The following is a 12,404-nucleotide window of genomic DNA, read 5'->3' on the forward strand; positions in this document are numbered from 1 at the left end:
TAGATGGCATTATTCCTCTATCTATCCCCTCTGATAGATGGCATTATTCCTCCATCTATCCCCTCTGATAGATGGCATTATTCCTCCATCTATCCCCTCTGATAGATGGCATTATTCCCTCTATCCCCTCTGATAGATGGCATTATTCCTCCATCTATCCCCTCTGATAGATGGCATTATTCCTCCATCTATCCCCTCTGATAGATGGCATTATTCCTCCATCTATCCCCTCTGATAGATGGCATTATTCCTCCATCTATCCCCTCTGATAGATGGCATTATTCCTCCATCTATCCCCTCTGATAGATGGCATTATTCCTCCATCTATCCCCTGATAGATGTCTGGCATTATTCCTCCATCTATCCCCTCTGATAGATGGCATTATTCCTCCATCTATCCCCTCTGATAGATGGCATTATTCCTCCATTATTCCTCCATCTATCCCCTCTGATAGATGGCATTATTCCTCCATCTATCCCCTCTGATAGATGGCATTATTCCTCCATCTATCCCCTCTGATAGATGTCTGCATTATTCCTCCATCTATCCCCTCTGATAGATGGCATTATTCCTCCATCTATCCCCTCTGATAGATGGCATTATTCCTCCATCTATCCCCTCTGATAGATGGCATTATTCCTCCATCTATCCCCTCTGATAGATGGCATTATTCCTCCATCTATCCCCTCTGATAGATGGCATTATTCCTCCATTTATCCCCTCTGATAGATGGCATTATTCCTCCATCTATCCCCTCTGATAGATGGCATTATTCCTCCATTCCTCTGATAGATGGCATTATTCCTCCATCTATCCCCTCTGATAGATGGCATTATTCCTCCATCTATCTCCTCTGATAGATGGCATTATTCCTCCATCTATCCCCTCTGATAGATGGCATTATTCCTCCTTCTATCCCCTCTGATAGATGGCATTATTCTCCTCTATCCCCTCTGATAGATGGCATTATTCCTCCATCTATCCCCTCTGATAGATGGCATTATTCCTCCTTCTATCCCCTCTAATAGATGGCATTATTCATCCATCTATCCCCTCTAATAGATGGCATTATTCCTCCATTTATCCCCTCTGATAGATGGCATTATTCCTCCATCTATCCCCTCTGATAGATGTCTGGCATTATTCCTCCATCTATCCCCTCTGATAGATGTCTGGCATTATTCCTCCATCTATCCCCTCTGATAGATGGCATTATTCCTCCATCTATCCCCTCTGATAGATGGCATTATTCCTCCATCTATCCCCTCTGATAGATGGCATTATTCCTCCATTTATCCCCTCTGATAGATGGCATTATTCCTCCATCTATCCCCTCTGATAGATGGCATTATTCCTCCATCTCCCCTCTGATAGATGGCATCTATCCCCTCTGATAGATGGCATTATTCCTCCATCTATCCCCTCTGATAGATGGCATTATTCCTCCATCTATCCCCTCTGATAGATGGCATTATTCCTCCATTTATCCCCTCTGATAGATGGCATTATTCCTCCATCTATCCCCTCTGATAGATGGCATTATTCCTCCATTTATCCCCTCTGATAGATGGCATTATTCCTCCATCTGTCCCCTCTGATAGATGGCATTATTCCTCCATCTATCCCCTCTGATAGATGGCATTATTCCTCCATCTATCCCCTCTGATAGATGGCATTATTCCTCCATCTATCCCCTCTGATAGATGGCATTATTCCTCCATCTATCCCCTCTGATAGATGGCATTATTCCTCCATCTATCCCCTCTGATAGATGGCATTATTCCTCCATCTGTCCTCCATCTATCTATCCCCTCTGATAGATGGCATTATTCCTCCATCTATCCCCTCTGATAGATGGCATTATTCCTCCATCTATCCCCTCTGATAGATGGCATTATTCCTCCATCTATCCCCTCTGATAGATGGCATTATTCCTCCATCTATCCCCTCTGATAGATGGCATTATTCCTCCATCTGTCCCCTCTGATAGATGGCATTATTCCTCCTTCTATCCCCTCTGATAGATGGCATTATTCCTCCATCTATCCCCTCTGATAGATGGCATTATTCCTCCATCTATCCCCTCTGATAGATGGCATTATTCCTCTATCTGTCCCCTCTGATAGATGGCATTATTCCTCCATCTATCCCCTCTGATAGATGGCATTATTCCTCCATCTATCCCCTCTGATAGATGGCATTATTCCCCTCTATCCCCTCTAATAGATGGCATTATTCCTCCATCTATCCCCTCTGATAGATGGCATTATTCCTCCTTCTATCCCCTCTAATAGATGGCATTATTCATCCATCTATCCCCTCTAATAGATGGCATTATTCCTCCATTTATCCCCTCTGATAGATGGCATTATTCCTCCATCTATCCCCTCTGATAGATGGCATTATTCCTCCATCTATCCCCTCTGATAGATGTCTGGCATTATTCCTCCATCTATCCCCTCTGATAGATGGCATTATTCCTCCATCTATCCCCTCTGATAGATGGCATTATTCCTCCATCTGTCCCCTCTGATAGATGGCATTATTCCTCCATCTATCCCCTCTGATAGATGGCATTATTCCTCCATCTATCCCCTCTGATAGATGGCATTATTCCTCCATCTATCCCCTCTGATAGATGGCATTATTCCTCCATCTATCCCCTCTGATAGATGGCATTATTCCTCCATCTATCCCCTCTGATAGATGGCATTATTCCTCCATCTATCCCCTCTGATAGATGGCATTATTCCTCCATCTATCCCCTCTGATAGATGGCATTATTCCTCCATCTATCCCCTCTGATAGATGGCATTATTCCTCCATTTATCCCCTCTAATAGATGGCATTATTCCTCCATTTATCCCCTCTGATAGATGGCATTATTCCTCCATCTATCCCCTCTGATAGATGGCATTATTCCTCCATCTATCCCCTCTGATAGATGGCATTATTCCTCCATCTATCCCCTCTGATAGATGGCATTATTCCTCCTTATATCTCCTCTGATAGATGGCATTATTCCTCCATCTATCCCATCTAATAGATGGCATTATTCCTCCTTCTATCCCCTCTGATAGATGGCATTATTCCTCCTTCTATCCCCTCTGATAGATGGCATTATTCCTCCATCTATCCCCTCTGATAGATGGCATTATTCCTCCTTCTATCCCCTCTAATAGATGGCATTATTCATCCATCTATCCCCTCTAATAGATGGCATTATTCCTCCATTTATCCCCTCTGATAGATGGCATTATTCCTCCATCTATCCCCTCTGATAGATGTCTGGCATTATTCCTCCATCTATCCCCTCTGATAGATGTCTGGCATTATTCCTCCATCTATCCCCTCTGATAGATGGCATTATTCCTCCATCTATCCCCTCTGATAGATGGCATTATTCCTCCATCTATCCCCTCTGATAGATGGCATTATTCCTCCATCTATCCCCTCTGATAGATGGCATTATTCCTCCATTTATCCCCTCTAATAGATGGCATTATTCCTCCATTTATCCCCTCTGATAGATGGCATTATTCCCCTCTATCCCCTCTGATAGATGGCATTATTCCTCCATCTATCCCCTCTGATAGATGGCATTATTCCTCCATCTATCCCCTCTGATAGATGGCATTATTCCCCTCTATCCCCTCTGATAGATGGCATTATTCCTCCATCTATCCCCTCTGATAGATGGCATTATTCCTCCATTTATCCCCTCTGATAGATGGCATTATTCCTCCATCTATCCCCTCTGATAGATGGCATTATTCCTCCATTTATCCCCTCTGATAGATGGCATTATTCCTCCATCTGTCCCCTCTGATAGATGTCTGCATTATTCCTCCATCTATCCCCTCTGATAGATGGCATTATTCCTCCATCTATCCCCTCTGATAGATGGCATTATTCCTCCATTTATCCCCTCTGATAGATGGCATTATTCCCATCTATCCCCTCTGATAGATGGCATTATTCCTCCATCTATCCCCTCTGATAGATGGCATTATTCCTCCATCTGTATAGATGGCATTATTCCTCCATCTATCCCCTCTGATAGATGGCATTATTCCTCTATCTGTCCCCTCTGATAGATGGCATTATTCCTCCATCTATCCCCTCTGATAGATGGCATTATTCCTCCTTCTATCTCTGATAGATGGCCCTCTATCTGTCCCCTCTGATAGATGGCATTATTCCTCCATCTGTCCCCTCTGATAGATGGCATTATTCCTCCATCTATCCCCTCTGATAGATGGCATTATTCCTCCTTCTATCCCCTCTGATAGATGGCATTATTCCTCTATCTGTCCCCTCTGATAGATGGCATTATTCCTCTATCTGTCCCCTCTGATAGATGGCATTATTCCTCCATCTATCCCCTCTGATAGATGGCATTATTCCTCCATCTATCCCCTCTGATAGATGGCATTATTCCCCTCTATCCCCTCTAATAGATGGCATTATTCCTCCATCTATCCCCTCTGATAGATGGCATTATTCCTCCATCTATCCCCTCTGATAGATGGCATTATTCCTCCATCTATCCCCTCTGATAGATGGCATTATTCCTCCATCTATCCCCTCTGATAGATGGCATTATTCCTCCATCTATCCCCTCTGATAGATGGCATTATTCCTCCATCTATCCCTCTGATAGATGGCATTATTCCTCCATCTATCCCCTCTGATAGATGGCATTATTCCTCCATCTATCCCCTCTGATAGATGGCATTATTCCTCCATCTATCCCCTCTGATAGATGGCATTATTCCTCCATCTATCCCCTCTGATAGATGGCATTATTCCCCTCTATCCCCTCTAATAGATGGCATTATTCCTCCATCTATCCCCTCTAATAGATGGCATTATTCCTCCATCTATCCCCTCTAATAGATGGCATTATTCCTCCATTTACCCCTCTGATAGATGGCATTATTCCTCCATCTATCCCCTCTGATAGATGGCATTATTCCTCCATCTATCCCCTCTGATAGATGTCTGGCATTATTCCTCCATCTATCCCCTCTGATAGATGGCATTATTCCTCCATCTATCCCCTCTGATAGATGGCATTATTCCTCCATCTATCCTCTGATAGATGGCATTATTCCTCCATCTATCCCCTCTGATAGATGGCATTATTCCTCCATCTATCCCTCTGATAGATGGCATTATTCCTCCATTTATCCCCTCTAATAGATGGCATTATTCCTCCATTTATCCCCTCTGATAGATGGCATTATTCCCCATCTATCCCTCTGATAGATGGCATTATTCCTCCATCTATCCCCTCTGATAGATGGCATTATTCCTCCATCTATCCCCTCTGATAGATGGCATTATTCCTCCATCTATCCCCTCTGATAGATGGCATTATTCCTCCTCTATCCCCTCTGATAGATGGCATTATTCCCCTCTATCCCCTCTGATAGATGGCATTATTCCTCCATCTATCCCCTCTGATAGATGGCATTATTCCTCCATCTATCCCCTCTGATAGATGGCATTATTCCTCCATCTATCCCCTCTGATAGATGTCTGGCATTATTCCTCCATCTATCCCCTCTGATAGATGGCATTATTCCTCCATCTATCCCCTCTGATAGATGGCATTATTCCTCCATCTATCCCCTCTGATAGATGTCATTATTCCTCCATCTATCCCCTCTGATAGATGTCTGCATTATTCCTCCATCTATCCCCTCTGATAGATGGCATTATTCCTCCATCTATCCCCTCTGATAGATGGCATTATTCCTCCATCTATCCCCTCTGATAGATGGCATTATTCCTCCATCTATCCCTCTGATAGATGGCATTATTCCTCCATCTATCCCCTCTGATAGATGGCATTATTCCTCCATCTATCCCCTCTGATAGATGGCATTATTCCTCCATTTATCCCCTCTGATAGATGGCATTATTCCTCCATCTATCCCCTCTGATAGATGGCATTATTCCTCCATCTATCCCCTCTGATAGATGGCATTATTCCTCCATCTATCCCCTCTGATAGATGGCATTATTCCTCCTTCTATCCCCTCTGATAGATGGCATTATTCCTCCATCTATCCCCTCTGATAGATGGCATTATTCCTCCATCTATCCCCTCTGATAGATGGCATTATTCCTCCATCTATCCCCTCTGATAGATGGCATTATTCCTCCATTTATCCCCTCTGATAGATGGCATTATTCCTCCATCTGATCTGATAGATGGCATTATTCCTCCATCTATCCTCATTATTCCTCCATCTATCCCTCTGATAGATGGCATTATTCCTCCATCTATCCCTCTGATAGATGGCATTATTCCTCCATCTATCCCCTCTGATAGATGGCATTATTCCTCCATCTATCCCCTCTGATAGATGGCATTATTCCTCCATCTATCCCCTCTGATAGATGGCATTATTCCTCCATCTATCCCCTCTGATAGATGGCATTATTCCCCTCTATCCCCTCTGATAGATGGCATTATTCCTCCATCTATCCCCTCTGATAGATGGCATTATTCCTCCATCTATCCCCTCTGATAGATGGCATTATTCCTCCATCTATCCCCTCTGATAGATGGCATTATTCCTCCATCTATCCCCTCTGATAGATGGCATTATTCCTCCATCTATCCCCTCTGATAGATGGCATTATTCCTCCATCTATCCCCTCTGATAGATGGCATTATTCCTCCATTTATCCCCTCTGATAGATGGCATTATTCCTCCATCTATCCCCTCTGATAGATGTCTGGCATTATTCCTCCATCTATCCCCTCTGATAGATGGCATTATTCCTCCATCTATCCCCTCTGATAGATGGCATTATTCCTCCATCTATCCCCTCTGATAGATGGCATTATTCCTCCATCTATCCCCTCTGATAGATGGCATTATTCCTCCATCTATCCCCTCTGATAGATGGCATTATTCCTCCATCTATCCCCTGATAGATGGCATTATTCCTCCATTTATCCCTCTAATAGATGGCATTATTCCTCCATTTATCCCCTCTGATAGATGGCATTATTCCTCCATCTATCCTCTGATAGATGGCATTATTCCTCCATCTATCCCCTCTGATAGATGGCATTATTCCTCCATCTATCCTCTGATAGATGGCATTATTCCTCCATCTATCCCCTCTGATAGATGGCATTATTCCTCCATCTATCCCCTCTGATAGATGGCATTATTCCTCCTTCTATCCCCTCTGATAGATGGCATTATTCCTCCATCTATCCCCTCTGATAGATGGCATTATTCCTCCATCTATCCCCTCTGATAGATGGCATTATTCCTCCATCTATCCCCTCTGATAGATGTCTGGCATTATTCCTCCATCTATCCCCTCTGATAGATGGCATTATTCCTCCATCTATCCCCTCTGATAGATGGCATTATTCCTCCATCTATCCCCTCTGATAGATGGCATTATTCCTCCATCTATCCCCTCTGATAGATGGCATTATTCCTCCATCTATCCCCTCTGATAGATGGCATTATTCCTCCATTTATCCCCTCTAATAGATGGCATTATTCCTCCATTTATCCCCTCTGATAGATGGCATTATTCCCCTCTATCCCCTCTGATAGATGGCATTATTCCTCCATCTATCCCCTCTGATAGATGGCATTATTCCTCCATCTATCCCCTCTGATAGATGGCATTATTCCTCCTTCTATCCCCTCTGATAGATGGCATTATTCCTCCTTCTATCCCCTCTGATAGATGGCATTATTCCTCCTTCTATCCCCTCTAATAGATGGCATTATTCATCCATCTATCCCCTCTAATAGATGGCATTATTCCTCCATTTATCCCCTCTGATAGATGGCATTATTCCTCCATCTATCCCCTCTGATAGATGTCTGGCATTATTCCTCCATCTATCCCCTCTGATAGATGGCATTATTCCTCCATCTATCCCCTCTGATAGATGGCATTATTCCTCCATCTATCCCCTCTGATAGATTTATTCCTCCATCTATCCCCTCTGATAGATGGCATTATTCCTCCATCTATCCCCTCTGATAGATGGCATTATTCCTCCATTTATCCCCTCTGATAGATGGCATTATTCCTCCATCTATCCCCTCTGATAGATGGCATTATTCCTCCATCTATCCCCTCTGATAGATGGCATTATTCCTCCATCTATCCCCTCTGATAGATGGCATTATTCCTCCATTTATCCCCTCTGATAGATGGCATTATTCCTCCATCTATCCCCTCTGATAGATGTCTGGCATTATTCCTCCATTTATCCCCTCTGATAGATGGCATTATTCCTCCATCTGTCCCCTCTGATAGATGTCTGCATTATTCCTCCATCTATCCCCTCTGATAGATGGCATTATTCCTCCATCTATCCCCTCTGATAGATGGCATTATTCCTCCATTTATCCCCTCTGATAGATGGCATTATTCCCATCTATCCCCTCTGATAGATGGCATTATTCCTCCATCTATCCCCTCTGATAGATGGCATTATTCCTCCATCTGTACCCTCTGATAGATGGCATTATTCCTCCATCTATCCCCTCTGATAGATGGCATTATTCCTCCATCTATCCCCTCTGATAGATGGCATTATTCCTCCATCTATCCCCTCTGATAGATGGCATTATTCCTCCTTCTATCCCCTCTGATAGATGGCATTATTCCTCTATCTGTCCCCTCTGATAGATGGCATTATTCCTCTATCTGTCCCCTCTGATAGATGGCATTATTCCTCCATCTATCCCCTCTGATAGATGGCATTATTCCTCCTTCTATCCCCTCTGATAGATGGCATTATTCCTCTATCTGTCCCCTCTGATAGATGGCATTATTCCTCTATCTGTCCCCTCTGATAGATGGCATTATTCCTCCATCTATCCCCTCTGATAGATGGCATTATTCCTCCATCTATCCCCTCTGATAGATGGCATTATTCCTCCATCTATCCCCTCTGATAGATGGCATTATTCCTCCATCTATCCCCTCTGATAGATGGCATTATTCCCCTCTATCCCCTCTAATAGATGGCATTATTCCTCCATCTATCCCCTCTGATAGATGGCATTATTCCTCCTTCTATCCCCTCTAATAGATGGCATTATTCATCCATCTATCCCCTCTAATAGATGGCATTATTCCTCCATTTATCCCCTCTGATAGATGGCATTATTCCTCCATCTATCCCCTCTGATAGATGTCTATTATTCCTCCATCTATCCCCTCTGATAGATGTCTGGCATTATTCCATCCCCCTCTGATAGATGGCTTATTCCTCCATCTATCCCCTCTGATAGATGGCATTATTCCTCCATCTGTCCCCTCTGATAGATGGCATTATTCCTCCATCTATCCCCTCTGATAGATGGCATTATTCCCCATCTATCCCCTCTAATAGATGGCATTATTCCTCCATCTATCCTCTGATAGATGTCTGGCATTATTCCTCCATCTATCCCCTCTGATAGATGGCATTATTCCTCCATCTATCCCCTCTGATAGATGTCTGGCATTATTCCTCCATCTATCCCCTCTGATAGATGTCTGGCATTATTCCTCCATCTATCCCCTCTGATAGATGGCATTATTCCTCCATCTATCCCCTCTGATAGATGGCATTATTCCTCCATCTATCCCCTCTGATAGATGGCATTATTCCTCCATCTATCCCCTCTGATAGATGGCATTATTCCTCCATCTATCCCCTCTGATAGATGGCATTATTCCTCCATTTATCCCCTCTAATAGATGGCATTATTCCTCCATTTATCCCCTCTGATAGATGGCATTATTCCTCCATCTATCCCCTCTGATAGATGGCATTATTCCTCCATCTATCCCCTCTGATAGATGGCATTATTCCTCCATCTATCCCCTCTGATAGATGGCATTATTCCTCCTTCTATCCCCTCTGATAGATGGCATTATTCCTCCTTCTATCCCCTCTGATAGATGGCATTATTCCTCCATCTATCCCTCTGATAGATGGCATTATTCCTCCATCTATCCCCTCTAATAGATGGCATTATTCCTCCATTTATCCCCTCTGATAGATGGCATTATTCCTCCATCTATCCCCTCTGATAGATGTCTGGCATTATTCCTCCATCTATCCCCTCTGATAGATGGCATTATTCCTCCATCTATCCCCTCTGATAGATGGCATTATTCCTCCATCTATCCCCTCTGATAGATGGCATTATTCCTCCATCTATCCCCTCTGATAGATGGCATTATTCCTCCATTTATCCCCTCTGATAGATGGCATTATTCCTCCATTTATCCCCTCTGATAGATGGCATTATTCCTCCATCTATCCCCTCTGATAGATGGCATTATTCCTCCATCTATCCCCTCTGATAGATGGCATTATTCCTCCATCTATCCCCTCTGATAGATGGCATTATTCCTCCATCTATCCCCTCTGATAGATGGCATTATTCCTCCTATCTGATCCCCTCTGATAGATGGCATTATTCCTCCATCTATCCCCTCTGATAGATGGCATTATTCCTCCATCTATCCCCTCTGATAGATGGCATTATTCTTCCATTCTGTCCCCTCTGATAGATGGCATTATTCCTCCATCTATCCCCTCTGATAGATGGCATTATTCCTCCTTCTATCCCCTCTGATAGATGGCATTATTCCTCCATCTATCCCCTCTGATAGATGGCATTATTCCTCCATCTATCCCCTCTGATAGATGGCATTATTCCTCCTTCTATCCCCTCTGATAGATGGCATTATTCCTCCTTCTATCCCCTCTGATAGATGGCATTATTCCTCTATCTGTCCCCTCTGATAGATGGCATTATTCCTCCATCTATCCCCTCTGATAGATGGCATTATTCCTCCATCTATCCCCTCTGATAGATGGCATTATTCCTCCATCTATCCCCTCTGATAGATGGCATTATTCCTCCATCTATCCCCTCTGATAGATGGCATTATTCCTCCATCTATCCCCTCTGATAGATGGCATTATTCCTCCATCTATCCCCTCTAATAGATGGCATTATTCCTCCATCTATCCCCTCTGATAGATGGCATTATTCCTCCTTCTATCCCCTCTAATAGATGGCATTATTCATCCATCTATCCCCTCTAATAGATGGCATTATTCCTCCATTTATCCCCTCTGATAGATGGCATTATTCCTCCATCTATCCCCTCTGATAGATGTCTGCATTATTCCTCCATCTATCCCCTCTGATAGATGGCATTATTCCTCCATCTATCCCCTCTGATAGATGGCATTATTCCTCCATCTATCCCCTCTGATAGATGTCTGCATTATTCCTCCATCTATCCCCTCTGATAGATGTCTGCATTATTCCTCCATCTATCCCCTCTGATAGATGGCATTATTCCTCCATCTATCCTCTGATAGATGGCATTATTCCTCCATCTATCCCCTCTGATAGATGGCATTATTCCTCATCCCCTCTGATAGATGGCCCTCCATCTATCCCCTCTGATAGATGGCATTATTCCCCTCTAATAGATGGCATTATTCTCCATCCCTCTGATAGATGGCATTATTCCTCCATCTATCCCCTCTGATAGATGGCATTATTCCTCCATCTATCCCCTCTGATAGATGGCATTATTCCTCCATCTATCCCCCCTCTGATAGATGGCATTATTCCTCCATCTATCCCCTCTGATAGATGGCATTATTCCTCCATCTATCCCCTCTGATAGATGGCATTATTCCTCCTTCTATCCCCTCTAATAGATGGCATTATTCCTCCATCTATCCCCTCTGATAGATGGCATTATTCCTCCATCTATCCCCTCTGATAGATGGCATTATTCCTCCATCTATCCCCTCTGATAGATGTCTGGCATTATTCCTCCATCTATCCCCTCTGATAGATGTCTGGCATTATTCCTCCATCTATCCCTCTGATAGATGGCATTATTCCTCCATCTATCCCCTCTGATAGATGGCATTATTCCTCCATTTATCCCCTCTGATAGATGGCATTATTCCTCCATCTATCCCCTCTGATAGATGGCATTATTCCTCCATTTATCCCCTCTGATAGATGTTTGGCATTATTCCTCCATTTATCCCCTCTGATAGATGGCATTATCCCCTCTCTGATAGATGGCATTATTCCTCCATCTATCCCCTCTGATAGATGGCATTATTCCTCCATCTATCCCCTCTGATAGATGGCATTATTCCTCCTTCTATCCCCTCTGATAGATGGCATTATTCCTCCTTCTATCCCCTCTGATAGATGGCATTATTCCTCCATCTATCCCCTCTGATAGATGGCATTATTCCTCCTTCTATCCCCTCTAATAGATGGCATTATTCATCCATCTATCCCCTCTAATAGATGGCATTATTCCTCCATTTATCCCCTCTGATAGATGGCATTATTCC

This window comes from Oncorhynchus nerka, linkage group LG2 (assembly GCF_034236695.1).
Source record: "Oncorhynchus nerka isolate Pitt River linkage group LG2, Oner_Uvic_2.0, whole genome shotgun sequence".
NCBI lineage: Eukaryota > Metazoa > Chordata > Actinopteri > Salmoniformes > Salmonidae > Oncorhynchus > Oncorhynchus nerka.